This window comes from Heterocephalus glaber, unplaced genomic scaffold (assembly GCF_053883595.1).
Source record: "Heterocephalus glaber isolate CG9 unplaced genomic scaffold, H.glaber_assembly_v1.0 deba00001687, whole genome shotgun sequence".
Taxonomy (NCBI): domain Eukaryota; kingdom Metazoa; phylum Chordata; class Mammalia; order Rodentia; family Bathyergidae; genus Heterocephalus; species Heterocephalus glaber.
This window is the reverse complement of record NW_028258412.1, coordinates 12,485,084-12,502,377: the sequence shown is the minus strand read 5'-3', so window position 1 is coordinate 12,502,377 and position 17,294 is coordinate 12,485,084. Positions and strand designations below refer to the sequence as shown.

General features: G+C 47.9%; 1 non-coding gene and 1 pseudogene across 1 annotated transcript; one reads left to right on the top strand and one right to left on the bottom strand.

The window, feature by feature from the left end:
- The first annotated feature begins 6,981 nt into the window (after positions 1-6,981).
- LOC147821991 (U2 spliceosomal RNA) lies at positions 6,982-7,163 on the top strand. The gene has a single exon (XR_015446353.1). It is a non-coding gene; the product is annotated as a U2 spliceosomal RNA (small nuclear RNA).
- Positions 7,164-8,261: 1,098 nt separating this feature from the next.
- LOC147821990 (PRELI domain-containing protein 2 pseudogene) lies at positions 8,262-8,795 on the bottom strand (annotated as a pseudogene).
- Between the last annotated feature and the right edge of the window lie 8,499 nt (positions 8,796-17,294).

Genomic DNA, 17,294 nt, shown 5'->3' with positions numbered 1-17,294 from the left:
CTGCACACACACACAAATAAATAAAATTTCATGGAAAACTCCTGTGCCTCAGAAAATACCATCAGTAAATGTCTAACTACAACCCACACAATAGAAGAAAATAATTCTAGGCATATACCTGATAGTCTGACTATATAAAAAATACCAACAAAAGTAAAATGTCAAACATTTTAAATGAAAAAATATTTACAAAGATACTGCTCCAAAGAAGATACACGGTCAGTAAGCAGGTAAAATCCTGTTCAGAATCACTCTAGTCATCAGGGGACTGCAATCAAAGCCACAGTGAGACCACACCCACTGGGATGGGTATAAGGAAAAAGAAAAAAATAAATGAACAATTGTTGGCAATGATGGGGAGAAATGGGAACTTTCATACATTCCTGGTGCAAATATAATGAAGAAAACTGTTTGGAAATGCCCAAAGAAGTTAAACATAAGTACCAAACAGTCCAGGAATCCTAGTCCTAGGTAAATACACAAGAGAATTTAAAGAAATATTCACCCAAACACTTGTACATGAATGTTCATAGTAGCCAAATAGCCAAAATAATCCATCAACAAATGGGAAAAATGTGTTCTAGAATCTTAGAAACAGCTTACTTCTTGAAACAAGCCAGACATAGGAGGCAATGCATTGTGTAATTTCTTTCATATAAAATGTCTCAAACAGGAAAAATCCAGTGAGACAAAGTACATCAGGGGCTTCCAGGATGGGAAGGTGAGTGAGGAGAAAGGAAGGTACTAGGTATAGGATTTCTTTTCAAGGTGATGAAATTTACTGGAACTAGATAACAATGATTACAAAACCTATATATACTCTAGAAACCACTCATCTATACACTCTTAAAAGTGAATTTTATGAGACATGAATTATATCTCAATAACAAAATTATATGGCTTAGCACTTTTATAGTTTGTCTCTAAATACGATGCACTGAATAAACCAGTTATGATTCTTGAATCAATTGAATTCTCACAAAGACATCAGTGGAGTAGGCTGTGTGAGATATTTGAGACTCAACCCTTTTGTCAGTTGCTCATTTTGATGCCGATGAACAACTCCTGCGGACAGGTAGCATATTCTCTGCACCAGAGTCAGTTCCTACATTCAGCTTTTGAATGTATTATTATCTTTTTCTATTTTGTTTTCATATTCTTGCAGCAAGGTATGTGGGAATATGAGAGAGAGAGAGAGGAGAGAGAGAGAGCATGCACGAGCACGCTATTTTGATTTCTTCCAGGTATAAGTATTAATAATTAATTCCCAGGTCAAACTTTGGATGTCCTCCTCCTGTTGCTGGATAAGCAGAACCAATGTCATGAAAATGGTCATATTGCCAAACATGACATAGATTTAATGGAATTCCAATAAAAATACTATCAGCATTCTTCACAAAACTAGAACAAACCATTCTAAAATTTGCGTGGACTCAGGAGAGATCTAGAATAGCCAAAGCAATCCTAAGCAGCAAGAGCAAAGCAGGAGGCATCACAATCCCTGTTTCAAGTTATACTACAAAGCTGCAGTACTAAAAACAGCATGGTACTGTCACAAAAATAGACATGTTTAACAGAATAGAGTATGCAAAAACAAACCCAGGTACCTGTAGCCACCTGATTTTTAACAAAGGGGCCAAAAAATATGCTGCAGGGAAAATAACCTCTTTAATAAATGGTCCTGGGAAAACTGGTTATCCACATGCAGAAGAATGAATCTAGACCCATATCTCTCACATTATGAAAGTTAAATAAAAATGGATAAAAAACCTAGATATAAAACAGAAACACTAAATCTACTGGAAGATAAAATAGGTAAAACACTTGAAGACAGGTATAGACAGATTTTAAAAAAAAACCCAGTTGCACAAGAAATAACACTAACAATCAACGAACAGGATTATACCAATTTAAAAAGCTTCTGCACAGCAAAGGAAACAACCAAGAAGTGAATAAATGACCTACAGAATGGGAAGAGTTTTTGCCAGCTACTCCTCAGAGGACTAATACTTAGAATATATAACAAACTAAAATAAAACTAGATCCCCCCAAAATAAAAGACCCAATCAAAAAATAGGAAACTATAATGAATAGACACTTCTCAAAAGAAGTACAAATGACCAATAAGTACATTGAAAATGTTCATTTTGGGGCCAGGGATTTAGCTCAGTGGCACCACATCTGGCACACAAGCACAAGGTCCTGAGCTCAATTCCTGGTCCCCCCCGCTGAAGTTCATTTTTGACTAGTACAAAAATGCAATTAAAACATACTTGAAACCATAGCTTGTCTATAGATGTCCCCCCAAAGCCTCATGTGGTCATGGCTGGGGCCTTTTGAGAGGTGGCTGGGTCTAGTGTGTGATGCTGGGATTGATTCATGGTGCAATGCTAGGATTAAGGGTATGAGTGTTACCCACCCTTAGGGACAGAAAGAGGCTTGTTGCTGGTCCCTTGCTAGTTGCTACTTTATTGCTGGCTCCCTTCTGCCTACCCTGCTTTGCCACACACTGTTTGTCCTTTGTAATGCTCCTCTGCCATGCCACCTTGGGTTAGAGCCAGCCAACTATCAACTGAAACCTCTAGAAATTGTAATCAAGTAAATCTTTCCTCTTTTAACTTTGGGTATTGGGTATTTTGTCTCAGCAATGAGAAAAATAACTAAGACAAATACTGAGATCCCATCTTACTCCAGAAAGAATGGCTATCATTAAGAACTCAAAGAACAACAAATGACAGCATAGTTGTAGGGAAAAAAGAACTCTTCTACCTTGTTGATGGGAATGTAAGCTAGTACAACCACTGTGGAAATCAGTGTGGGGATTCTTCAATAAACTAAAAATAGAAATTCATTTGATCTACCTATACCTCTTGTGGGTATCTTCCTCAGAGAGTTAAAGATGTCATATTAGAGTTATACATACATACTCATGTTTACAGGAACACAATTCATAATAGCTAAATTTTGGAAGCAGCCAATGTGTCCAGTAGCAGTTCAGTGGATAAAGAAAAAACAATGGAGTACTACTCAACCATAAAGGATAAATTAGAATCACTTGTAAATGCATCTTAAGACCATAATGTTAAGTAAAATAAATCAGACACAGGTTAAATATTGTGTAGTTTCTCTTATATGAGAAACCCAAAATATAAATAATGTAAAGATCAAAATAGAAGAGAGGTGCTAGGAAGCAGAGAGGTAGACTTTGTGAAGATGGCAAGGAGACCTGGAAATGGAGGGAGAAGGGATGGCCAGGAGGGGAAGGGGAAGCAAAAATGATTCATATGTGATGTGTCTATGTACCGATTCCCAAGATGAATGTAACATATATTGCAAACATAGACCAGTAAAAATAACTTTGGATGTCTTTATCACTAGTTGCCTACAGGAGCTGCCTGGATCAAAGTAGGGCTTAGGAAGATGAGTCCTGCATATGTAACACCCACGAGTCTGCTTTGTTTGGGAATAGTTGTTCTGCTTAAATGAAGCAATGTAGAAAACCAGCACTACACAGTGACCACAGGCACAAAGCCACGTGTGCCCGGGAGTGTTTCTTGGCCCCATACTTCTCAGGTTCTGTGAAAGAGAGACGTCCACAAGAACTGCTATTATGTTTATTACGAGGCTAATGTAAGTAAATACAGACAAAACGTGAAGAGAAATGACTGGTACTTCGTAAGCGCCACCTGTATGACTGTCCAGTGACTACATGTCTGGGAGGGTAAGCAGAACCTGTGGTACTGGGGTCTTTCAGAGAGGGGAGATGAAAACAAGTCAGGGGAGGGGGAGCCCGCTTTTCCACACCCACAATGCTCATGGAAACAATGTCATCTCTGAGAGTGTGGGGTGTAATCTGTGACCCCTCAAGGCAAAACCCTGCTGAAGGCCCAAGGGGTTCAAATTTCGCTCCCCCAGCACTGGCCTCCTGTGGTCAGGTGACCCCCTGCTTAACTGCCACCTGCCTTGGAACTTAGGACATTCTGGGCCAACTGTCAACCAACTGCTGATCTGATGGTTGAATAAATAGCTTTGCCCAAACTGACCAAACCCAGATGAGCAGAGCAACTGACTGGGGGCCAGGAGGTGGCCTGCTGAGCTGGGGCTTAAAGGGTTCAGCGCCAGCCTTCCAGCTCCTTGTGTCTTACTGACTCGAGATCAGACTGGCTGCCGAGCAGGGGGACCAAGACCTGGCCGAGACTGGGTAGTGGCTGCACTTTTCCTGAGCCAGCATCTTCCTCCCTTTGTCCAAACTCTGTCTCTGTTGTGCAAACTGCAGTCTTTCCTCCCTCAGGCCTCTGCTGACTGGCTTCCTGGGCAAGAACCTGCACGGGGGACATTAGAGGGGAAGGGTCTGTGGCTCCCCTAGTATTTGCCAGATGCCCATTTCTAGGCTGCAAGAACCTATGTGGGGCGCAGGCAGGTGTTTCCCTTGGCCACTAATCCCTTTTCTGGTGTATTTCTGCATCATATGTTTTATGACCTGTGCTTCTCATGCCCTTGAGTCATGATCCTGGAAAATACATTCAAAACAGGGACAGCTGTTGACAGCTGTTCATTGGAGAGAAAGTCTCAGAGAAGTATTTTTCTCCAGTTTGAAATTTTGTCTCTTGCTCCCCAGCTGCCTCAGAAAGTGGCTGAATCCAAGTTGGTCTTAAGCAGAAGGATCATGCAGTGGGGTACAAACCCCACGGTGCCCACTCAGCTGGCTGTGGAGGCACAGCTCTATTGAGCGGAGGGCAAGACAGTGCCCAAGAACCTAGGGCTGGTACCTGGTGGCCTGGGCTTGGATCCCACTCAGCAGACATATGAACCTGGAAGAGAGACTTCCCCGTCTGTGGTCAATCCCCTGCTCTGTGGCATGGAATGTGTGCATAGGCCTTCTTAATCTAAGTACGCACAGATGAGGCCTGGGGAAAATGCCTGGTGCTTCATAAGTGCATACACATGTTCAAATCTTAAATGTGTGGAAGAAGGAGCCAGATCGTGGGGTGGCTTCTTCCAAGCAGGAAACTTGGGTAGGCACAAGTCATGAGAGAGGGAAGGCTACCCACCCCATCCCAGCCTGTGCATAGATGTGATACTATAGCTCAGGAAGAGTGTCTATTCTCACTCTGTTGGTATATCTGCCATGTCAGGTGGGCAGAGCGGGGACTCCACCTGTTATTTTAGTCAGTGAAGTGACTTGCCCAGAGTCTTACACAGAGAGGGCTAATGGATCTGAGACAAAAATGTAGTTGGGTTCCTGGGGAGAGAGATCTCTGAACCCAAGTCCTCTGGATCATGCTCTGGACTCCTCAGCCAAGGATATCCTTTGGTACACTCCATGTGTTCTTATCTAAGTCACTACTTGGGGGAGAGTAGCTGCCCTTAGAAGGTACCTGAGCCCAAAGGGCAGGAAGCTGACCCTGAAACAAGCCCCCTACCTCCTCATTTCAATCCTGACCCAAAGTTATGGCACTTTCTGAAAGGAAGCCCCTTGAAGATCCATGAGAGGCCACTCTGGTTCCCCCCTTTATCCAGCGGATTTCCCAGTCAGCTGGCCCAGGTGAGCCTCCTCGAGAGCAGGTAGCCACCTGAGGGACCAGTGGTCTGCTTGACTCCAGAGTGCCTACTACTCACATGGCACTGCCACAGTGAATTAACTTGGATTTAATGGATGAGCACTGGATAGACTGTTAATGCCAGTTAGTGAGGGCAAAGTGGTACACTGGGCTATTGGTTTGGTGGTTCACTGGATGAAGCTGGCATGTCCCCATGTCTACTGACCACTGATCTGAGCCCACTATTTGAGCAGCTGAACCAAAGCCTAGCTGAGGACAGAGCAGCTGTACAGAGTGCCCTTTCCTGCACTCAGCCTGCAGGGACAGAGGGCAGAGTCTCGTCTATATGAGAGGGACCCCAACCGCCATCACAGCCTGTGACTCCCCGCCTCGAGTCCTTCCTGAGAACCACGCAGACCTTGCTTTCCTCTCACCAGTTGTCACTCCATGGGCACGATGGCACTGTCCCTTGCCACCACTCTCCCAGAAGCCCCCAATAACAGGGATCCTGTACTTGTGGACCACATAGTCTACCTCTAAAACCTCAAGTTTTTTCCTGTCTAAACATTTCTGGACTTGGCCTGCCTTAATGGTGGGTTAGGATTTGGACTTCTACACTCAGAAGTTTGGCCTCTAAATCCCCTTGCATGCAACGTCTATTGCTATATTGATAACCAAGATTTTCCTGATCCGAGAGAATAAGGGGAATAGAGAAAGGGATGTAAGGGAGGCTAACAGGAGATATATATGGTCAAAATATATGCCCGCATGAAAATAGCACATTGAAACCCCATATTTAAAAAAATTAGCAGGCACTAATACGTGTATTAGGAAAGGATTTTTTCTGAGCTGATGAAAATAGTGTGGATCTGCTCTCCTGTATTCTCTTGTGGGTACAAAACCAGCATTAGAAAATGTACAATTTTCTAAATTTTGGAAAATATTTAAGGAGAGGACCTTGAGAGAAGAATCAAACCTACCTGTTGAATAATGCACCAAGACTACAAAATGCATTTAAAGATCAGCAGAGAAATCGGAGGGGATGTGACTTGTGAAGCAGCAGTGCAGCTGGGGGGCGGGGCTATTGATAGGATTGTGATAATGGTACAGATGCACCCAGATGTGAACTTTTCCTCTCAGAGTGATAGCTGGATTAGAAGACAAGATGGGCAGCAGCACATTACCATGGTGACAAGTCAGCATGGAATCTGTACTAATTCCCCAAAGCAGATGTAATTGTTATGTACCACAGACATACACTGGAAACAAACAAAAAAGGACTGGGATAGCGCTTAGTGCAAAGGCCCTGGGTTCAATCCTCAGTCCCACAAAAAAGTCTGACCAACTATTGAACTAGAAGAACTGCAACTCTATTGTATTGGTAGTGGTACAGTCCCGTCAGAAAACTGTTCAGAAGAAGTTTATTGAAAAATGAAGTAGTATTACTTCTTGGCCTTTTGGCTAAGATCAGGTGTAGTATCTGTTCTTATCAGTTCACTCTCTAAGGTGAGGTCAATATATTAAATGTATGTTTCCATCTGGGAGGTGAAATGAGAGGTTGCTCTCTCCACACCATGCTCGATTCACCTGGTAGTGCAGTTCCTCAGGGAAGGGGAAGCGCAGCACCCCATCAGGGGAAATAAACAGTTGCAAACGTCAAGAGAGTGAAGCCTACACCTAGCATATATGGCGCAGCCCTTTTTCTGCACAAGTTCACACAAAGGCGGAACTGCAAGTCCCGTGAACACTAGGGATCCAGGAGTAGTTTGGGGAAATAATGAGATTCTGTCCCCATAGTTAGTCATCTTGGTGGCAAGTCCAAAGCCAGGTGTCATGGCTATGCCACTGTGCAAAGCACCTGGGCTCTTATCAGAGGCCGGTTGATCGGTGACTGGAGTGCCAAATGTGGACCGAGGTGATGTTATTATTCCCTCAAGTTCTGGTTGTGTTGGGCTACTACTGGGTGGCTGGTCTGCCAGAAAGATTGGGCCAGCAGGTGATGCTGGGGTTGCTGGGTTCTCCTGAAAGAGCTTCCATGTTGCTGTTTGTTGGGGGCCCCACGTTGGGGCTGACTCGTGGCTCCTGTATTACCTGTGAAAGCTGCAGTCCCTGCACTAACTGCACACAGACTGGTGGGGTACTTGGGCTCGGGCAGTGCTGCCTTTGAAGGGGGAATAGTGTCACCTATCAGTGACTCAGGGGTCTACTCTTGGGTGCCAGATCAAGGCTGCAGATGGACTGGGTGCTGTGGTGTAAGCGAGTCACGTGGAGAGGACACGCTTGGCAATGCTAACGAGGTTGCTGGGGGAAGGGACCAGAGAAGATGTGATAAAACCTGTGGCCCATGGGGTGGACATACCTGGACCACCTGAGTATGAAGAATTGTCTTGTGCTGCATATAAAATATGTAATGTAGTTATATATAACAAAGCTTCCTTTATTCTTTCATATTTTATATGGGGTTTTCCTTTATTTTTAAAATCATAGACAGTGCACCATAAAAATCCAGCTAGAAAGTCTCATTTCCATGAGTCCCACTGCTGGAAGCCGGCTCCAAGGGGAGTGTGTCATTTTATGTCCTCAAAGGAAAGCGTCCTCTTCTTTGAGCTGCTGACACTATATCCTCAAACCTGTACCCCAGGAACTGTGCCAATGTAGCCAAGAAGTGATTCTTGAAGGGAAAAAAAAAAAAGCAAACACGATACAGCTCCTGATGATTCTTTATTCTGCTAAGGGGGCACCACGCTGTTCCTTCGGCAGAATCTCCATTATTCTAATTCCCTACTGGGCTCCCTGTCTTAAGAATGTGCTGGCAAAAGTTTCCAAAATATAGTTGAGACATCCAGCCCCTGTGACTGAAATCCTGCCTCTTTGAATGAACTCTGTCCAATTTGGATTTTCCCTACTTTCCCTGAAGACAGATTCTTCCTTCATGGATACATACTGTGCCCAAGTAAGGCAGTGACTCCATATAGCCATGTGTGTTTCCTGAAGATTGAACCATGATTCTTCCTCTACCTGGATACTAGGAATCCTTAAAATGCTCACCTTCCTTAAAACTGCTGGAATCACATTCTGACAGATTGGATCCTCTTTCTATATAGATGATTCCTGTTATTTCATCTTTTCTTTCTTCCTCAGTTTTTAAGAGATGACATGTTTATCCATGGGGTTGGGGTACTTTCAGAGGAAGCTGGTGATCGCCTGCTCGAAGAGGTCCTGGTACATCTGGTGCACATCCACTGTGACACTCATTCCACCCCGACTGTGCCTGCATGAGCTACGGGCCAGCTCCAGGGCCGCGGGTGTCCACTCTCCTATTCTTTAATATTTTTATAATAATACAGACAGCAGGTTGGAGGTACCTGGTAGCTTAGAGGAGGAGGGGAAGCTATCTGTATGGATATTGGGCGATGCCTTCCAAAGAGGGAGGCTTGAAGGGAAGAGGTGTGGGTGTGAGACATGGGAGGGACTGAAGCCCTGATCTAGTGAGTGAGATCTTTATTCTCATTAGGCCAAACCTCCAAACTGGGACTGGACCTACAAGAGAGAGCGTGAGCAGGAAGAAGCAAAAGAGAATGAGGGATGGTGGGTATTATGCTCGTCAATCTTTGGTTTTGGTGGGGGAAGGCAGAGGGACAGATGGCGTTGGGGCCCAGGCCCCTATGTGCCCAGTCCATGGCAGTAGGAATGGCAGGGATCGGTGGCAGGGACAATGAGTCTGCAAGTCCCTGCCGCACGGAAGGAAAAAGGACAGGCCGAGGGGCTGTGCAGTCTGCCTTGGCCTCTGTTTTACCCATCAAGGCCTTCAAGGCCATTTTATTCTTTGGGAATTGGCTCTGTTTTGGACACCAAATATTCTTTTGTAAAGTACTCAGATTTCCTCAGTAACGGTTCGCGGTAGATGAGGACGTACAGTCAGCTCATGATCCAGATGTCAGCAGTGACAGTGTTAGCACCACTGGGATGGATACTTTTGTTCTTTGGGGACTGTGACCAGCAGCTGTTGGTGGAGGAGAGCTCTCTGCTGGAGAGACTGAGGGCTTTACTCCCCGCACCTTCTTCTATGACCCCTGGGAACATGGAACTCTGGGGAGATGGTCTCCCTCTAGCACTTCTTTGGCAGCCTTCTCCAGCAGCACAGATGCATGGAGCTACATCAGGGTGTAGTTGTGCATGTGCATGCAACAGCCTGAGATTCAGGACACATATAGCAGGGCTGTGTGACTGGGGACATTCTGGCCACCAGAGAAGCAGCTTATGGAAGACACCTGTCCTTGTCCAATAAATGCGTTTTCTAGGATAGTGGCATGGGGATTTCCTTCCCAAGGCCTAGGCTGTACTCCATGGAAGTGTGGTCTCTCTTGGCGTCCAGGTGCCTGCATCTTGCTACTTCCTCATTGCCAGATGCACCCCTTTCCTTATTACCTCTCCTCTTTTTTTCTTCATGATCCTCATCATCATCTTGTTCAGCATTTTCTCGTTCCCTCTCCTCTGTGCCATTTCGGCTAGGAAGAGGGAGGTGACTGTATGTCGGGCTGTGGAGCCTGGACTACCTGCTCAGGTGGTAAAGGCAGGACAGGGGCTCCGTACAAGGGAGGAGGGTTCCCTGTGGTTTGGAGGGGGCAACTAAAAGCACTGGCTTTTTTGGAGAGTCCCCACAGGATGCCATGTGGAGGATCCCCAGAGAGAACTGGCAAGGCACATTGTAGGGAACTCAGCTGGATGTCCTTCAGACAGGGCAGAGGCCAGGTGCAGAAGCAGCTGTGTGATCCTGACCAGGTCGGGGAGAATTGAGAGCTAGGGAGTGGGTGAGCAATAACCTGGCGTGTGGTGGCAGGTGGCAGAGTGGATCACCACACTAACAGAGTTGCCCATTCAGAGCTGTTCGCGTGTGTCATAGCGGAAGAAGAGAGGTGTTGAGAGCCTTCTTCCTTCCTAAGAGCATGGGAAACCAAGCACAAGCCCTAGCGAAGTCTCACTGCAGTCTCATATGAGGGAGAAATGACACATGGGGAGGGGGCACAGGAACAGCTCAGGTCAGCAGGAAACACTGCCCAAGGGTAAAGGATGAAGCTGGCTGACACCGAGCTGCATTTTCTAGAAAGCTTCTGGGGACTTCCTGCTGCTTCTTGCAAGTCCTTGGCACAGGATAGGCCACTGTGTAGTGACCTCTGGGACCCCTGAGCCAATAGCACTCCTCTGTCCAGGGTGCTATCTCTGAAAGCTGCTCAGTGCCTGCCCAAGGGTGCTAGCTGGGGCACCCAGGGCCTGTGATGATGCAGTCCCTCTCCTGTGGGGCAGGAGAGGCAGACAGTGCTAAAAGCCCAGTGCGTGGCCAACCCAGACCCACCCAGGCCCCTTGGGGGGGGACCTCTCCAGGCCAGTCTGCAACTGTGCCTTGAAGCTTCCTGCAATACTCCCTTCCTTACCCTTTCCAGCACCTCTGGTCCAACCCTTTCCAACTCTCACCTTCTGCTTGCCTGGCCCATAATGCATTAAAGGATGAAAAGCCACTGCTATTTCCACATAGTGTTTTTCTTGGTCACATTGTCCTCATCTCTGAGATTTGAGACGTCTCTGCAGATGTCATTTCGTGTGTGTGTGTGTGTGTGGTTTCTCTCTAGATGTGGAGAACCCAAGGCCCAGAAAATTCATTTCCAGTTGTATTTCAGGTCTGGAGTTATCACCACCTCCAGGAAGCCCCCCATAATCTCCCCCAACCCCAGCAGGTTATTTGTTCTCATGGAATCAAGTTCTTTTGTTTCAGAGAACTGGTGTCATAGTGTGTCATCATTTAGCCATCTGTGTTGGGTTCGTTTGTGTCTTTCCATATCTCTGGACGTGCAGGAGACACTCGAGATAGTGAATGCTGAATGACTGTCTTGATTCACGTGAGGAGGCATTAGGGAAATACTGAGATGACACCCTTGTCCTTGCTTGGGAGACGGAAAGTCCAGGGAAGCTTCCAGGAGGAGGTGATGTCTTGGTGAAGTTTGACATCCAAGTTACAGTTGGCCATTTGTGCATCAGGGAGGGACACCTGGTGGAAAGCTCTGGAGTTAATAAGGCCCCGGTGGGGGCACCACTGGGAACCTGGTTCTAAGGGTCAGTGGAGAGAGACGTCAGCCTGGCCAGGGGTCTGTGCCCTGTCTAATGCAGGCAGCAGCCTGAGAGAACCGTGCACAGCTCGGTGACTGACTGTAATCTAGGCCTCCTTCCTGAATCCCACAAGCCCTGCACTGGGTACTTTCAACTAGAGGTCCCTATGGGCCATATGTAAGCTGAGAATGTGCCTATATGTCTACATTTTGAAAAGGTTGTAAACACAAGACTATATGACCTAGACTGCTTGTGGCCTGAAAATAGGTTTTCCAGATTCAGCAAAGAAAAATAATTTGCCAGATCATCCACCAAATGAAAATTTAGAATGCCCAGTTACGTGTGAATTTCAGAGAGACAGCCAATAACCCACTCAATACTCGATGCAGTATTTGAGGCCTACTTTTACTAAAAAATGTCAGGTAAAAGTGCCGAAGACCAAGACCAGACCAGGCCACAACAAGCCTTTATTAGGGGAATAGATCTGCCGGGCTGTCTCTGAACAAAGATAGACAAAAGCAACATGGCCGGGGCAGGGAGAGTCTTTTATAGAGACAGGGGTCTGGTTCATAGGGGCTGAGGCGGGGTTGAGTGAGGTAGTGATCAGGGAGTGGAAGAGCCGGTGACGTTACTAGGTGGTAGGAGGTGAGCGAGTATTAGGTTACTCTCTAGGTGGGACCAGGGGCATGCTGGGAAGAAGGGTTTGTTCTTTGGTGGGAGCAACCATCTTGGCATGACGTCACACAGGGGAGGGGGCAAGGCACGATAGGAAGAGGGCAGCCACTATACATAATGGCTGCTGAGGTAGTGGAAGACCTATCAAAAAATGATTATTTTTTTTCACTACCGGGAATTGAACTGGGAACCTTGTACTTTCCAGGCAGGTGTAACACTGCTGAGCTACATCCCCGCCCCCCCCTTCATGATTATCTATCTGAAATTTAGATTTATGGGATTTTGTATTTTATCTGGCTCTTCTACTCCAAACCCTGAAAAATTTGCTATCTGGCCCTTTGTGGAAAAATTCTGTCAACCTGGCCTCACACATGTCAGTGTGATCAGGAGTGAAAGGGGCTCAGGCCACTGCCTAACCTGGGGTCAGTGTTCTGGAGATAATCGGCATGATCGCCGACAGCACTGAGCATCGACTGTGTGGCCAGGGCCTCAGGGTCTCCAGGAGCGAGAGGAGCATTAAATAGTCGACCCAGAGCTGTGTGAAGTCAGGCCGTGTGAGGTCCTAAAGAAGAAGTTGAAGGGCCGTGATGACGGTGCTGCCACACCTGTGGCCTGGTATTAGGACTCCCCAGAGACCCTCGGAAGTGGGACTCCGAGTGGGGGCATCTGGGAGTTCCCACCTGCCCGGTACCTGCCTGCTGCCTGCTGGGTACTGTGTACGTGTTGCTCATGGACTCCTCACACAGCAGCCCTGGAAGATGGTGTCAGTACCATCCCCGTTTCACGAGGACAAAACTGAGGCCTGAGGTCACCCCATAAGTAGTGGAGCTGGAGTCTGACCTTGGGACTGGGGGCTCCCAGGGTCACGATCCTCATATCCCCAGGGGGCCTCCCTGGATTTGGTTCTGGCTCTGTTCTGGGTCCTGTTGGAGACCCTCTGCCCTCATTTCCCTTAATCCTCACAACAGCCCTGGGTAGGGTTTTGAGGAATAAATGTGTGTGGGTTAAGACATGCATCCTGCTCCTGGGGCCCCAGGCCTGCCTCTCAAAGGTGACCTGGAAATATCACTCAACATGTAGCACTGTGGCCAAATCTCCACCCACAAGCTGTCCTGGACAGGCAGCAAACAGTGATGATTTTTGCCTCATTGGTTAGGTGCACTGTGTGCATTTGCCAAGACCCCCACCATGTGCCAGGTGCTGTACCAGGCTCTGGGATTGCAGCAGTGAATGTTCCTGCCCTCATTGTTCCTTTGATCTGGCAGGACCAGAGAAGTAGAGAGGAAACCCCAACATGGTGCCCAAGGCTGGATGGAAGCAGTCCTGGGCAAAGACGAGAGGCCTTTTGGGCACAGCTGGGAGGGCAGACCCTTGTGATTAAGGCCCCTTCGGGAAGCTCTCAGCTATGGAGCCCAAAAGCTGGTGCTCAGAGCCTGCCAGCTGTCCCTGAACAAGGCTTAGGATCGCCACCGCTTTTCTGGCATAACCTCCCTTGACCCCAAACACTCCCTGGCCCTTATCCTGGAGGGTGGGTGGAGCCCAGCCCGGGGGTACTTCTCTGGGCAGCAGCAGTGGAGAGGAGGCTGGATGGAAGGGGGCAGACACGTTCGGAGACAAGTGTGGACGCAGGACTGAGTCCTTGGACAGCAAGGGCCTAATGAATAGGCCCAGCCATGGATCCTGGGAAAGTCTAATGGCAGGGGGGTCAGGGCCAGAAGGATGCAGAGGCCACTGAGGGCAGAGATCCCTCAGAGGATGAGGACAGTGGGGCTGGGGGACATCTTTCTTTTGGGCAGGGCATCCCAGAGGGATATGGGTCTCTTTGGACTCATGGCCTCCCTCCAGACTGGCAGCTCCTCAGTTTGGTGGATGTATTAATGTCCCAGGGCCCTGGCTTGGTCCCCACACCCTATTCTCCAGACCCCAGGTCCTGGGCCTAGACAGTGGGGCCCCAGTTGAGAATCTCCGTCTTGCAGTCCTGGTGGCTCCTCCCAGGAAGGGAGGCTCTGCACCCAGTCTCCAGCCCAAAGCCAGACCGTGGGGAAGGGACCTAGCACCTGAGTTAAAGTGCATTTCTGAACCCTTGGACTGGGCCAAGGATCAGAATCTGCCAGGATCTGGCAGGGAAAGAACTATGTTGGCTAAGGACCTTAGAGGGGTGCCTTCAACCCCTCCTACCACCTTCAAACCTGGGCCCTGTGCTGGGGCAGCCACTCTTCTTACAAAGATGGTGACCTCCAGCTACAAGCTGCTTGGATCAGCAAGATGACTGTCATAGTAACAGTAAATGGGTCTGCACAGCACTTGCCCTTCCAAGCACCCTTCCTATTACTAGGAGTATGCCATCCCTCTTAGCTTGTCTCATTCCCTCATGGGTGGGTACTATTAGTTTTGTCCCCATTCCAGTGATGAAGAAACTGAGGCTCAGAGAGGTTAAATATGAATGCAAGCACACACGCCAAGAGCTGCAGCCCTTAACCTCTGTGGGTACCTGTGAATGTAGGTGATCCCCACAGTTCCCAGCCAGGACCTCATCTCTGTACCTTGGCCTGCAATACATCTCCATCTCATCCCCGCCCTTCTCACCCTCTTGTGACTTCAGGGATCCTAACGAATTAAAGGATGAGGTATCCAGATTCTCCCTCATGCAGCATCTCAAACTCTTCAAGGCCAAGAGCGCGCAACCTTCCTCCTTCCTCAGCCGTGCTCCCCCTCTTGTTGCATATCTCTGTACTGTGTGTCTACACCGCCTCGCAGCCCTCTGGGATCCCTCCCTCGCTGTTCACGCCAAAGGGGCCAAGGTCCTGAACTTCTGAATTTCTCTCTGCCACTCCTGGGCCACGTCTCTCCATCATGCACCTGTGTGGGGGTCCCTCCCTGTCCACCCCTTCTCGACATACAGTGCCCGAGCCTGACTCCGTCTGCCCTTGGCTCAGCAGCCTCAGGTGAGGCCTGCCACTCTATCCCAGGTGCAGGAGAGCAGAGCATTGCTTGGCCTCGCCTCCAACCACCGCCTCTCCATCTCCCCTGTTGCTGTTGCTATAGGTCTCAGCCACCTTCTTGCTTCCCTTCTCAGCCTCTGCTCCTCCTGTCCCATGTACATAAATGTCCTCCCGAAAGGACAGCCTAGTGGGAACATCACCTCCTCTATGAAGCCTTCTGCCCCTGGCCCTGTCGGAATGAACACTTTCTTCCCTCTTCCTGTAGGCAGCATAGTATTCCCGAGGATCTGACATAGCAACCACTAACATTGGCCAAGTACTTGGTTCTGCTGTGAGTCTTCACACAACATTGCCTTGCCTTATCCCCACTGCAACTCTATGAAGGAGGTACTATTAGCATTCCCACTTTACAGATTAGGAAACAGAGGCATAGAGAAGTTCACTCATTTGCCCAGGATCTTGAAGCCCACAGTGGCACTGACTGGATCATATCAGAGTTAAATTCATCTCTATCCCACTGAGGGCTAAGGTCACATCTGTCATCTTCAGATCCCCTAAAAGCACTGTGTGGGTTGCTGGCCTGGTTCTTCCTGCTAGGATGGAGCATGCCAATGGGTGGTATTTCCACCAGTCTGGGAGACCCCACCCTGACCTGGGCTCTGAGGCCAAGAAAGGGGAAGGGGTATATCCCCCATAATGTGGGAAGCCCCTAGTGGTTGGAGGCGGAGAGACTCCTTGCTGGCCAGGCTGGGATTCAAGGGTGAGGACTGTGTGCACGTGTGTGTGTGCCCGGGGGTCCGGTCAGCCCACAGTCCCCGTTGGTCAGTGCAGCTTCTCCCCCAGGATAGCATTCAAGCACACAGTCGGGCCACCCCTGGGCAGCACCCCCAGCATGGGTGCTGAGAGACTGTGGGCTCCTCTCCCTAGGTCTGTGCTGGCCATCACCCTCACTGGCAAGGGCAGTGGGGGCAGGGTGGCTGGGCCGGGTGTCTGGCCTTCCCCTGAGGGGCACTGGGTCTGGCTGCCTGCTGGAAGAGCTCCCTGGGGCTTCTCACCTCTGAGTACAGTTGGCTCCCCAGAATGAGGACAGAACCTGAAGCCTCACCACAGAGAGTCACTGACTCATTTTCTGTCTTTCACCCAGATGCCCAGCGATTGTGTGCAATGCACAAGACCTAGGAGACTTTGGCTCACACAGCCTTTCAGGAAGCTGAGGATCTTCTGATGCACCTCCTCACGTCCAGGGTCCCTAGCTAAGCCTGCCAACACTGAGCCCCAGGGGTAGCGATGTAGGAAGCGAAGGAAGGTTGGGGTCATCTTGCCAGTCCTCTGCCTACAGACAGAAGCTCTAGTTCATCTGGTGGATTCCTGACGGTTTCACCTCCCTTTTTTTCTTTAGTTACACGTTTATAAGCATAGTGGCATGAGCCCTGTGGTCTCAGCTACTCGGAAGACTGAGGCAGGAGGATCATTTGAGCCCAGGGGATGGAGACTAACCTGGTTGATACAGTGAAACAAACACAAAGTACAAATGGTGACAAGCTCAATAAAAAGCTTGTACAGCTTACAAATTTGAAGTATATGCAATAAAGTTCCGCCGTTAGCTCTGATATTGTCTGCAATATTTTAAACAACAAATTTGATAATTTTTTCCTAGCAGTAATAGAAGCTAATTTCATTTATCACATTTTATACTTGACAATTGGGATATAATTTATGAATATTGTGAACTGAGACAGAAAATTTCAAACTAGTAATGCAAATATGACCTCTGACAAAGAATCACTCTTAGTGGCCCTAACTTGGTAAAAAGTGAGAGGAACAAAGTTGACCAGAAAAGGGCAATTTTTAAAAAATATTCATTCTTGTTTTATTTCACTATTTTATTCACAGAGGAACGTTTCTTTTATCCTGAATTATACAATCAAAATTCCAAAAATTACTATTTAGAAGATCCACTGGTATTCCATTTTCATACCATGACTACAGAACAGTTTAAAAAACCTGAGTTCACTCAATTTTGTTGGTATAACAT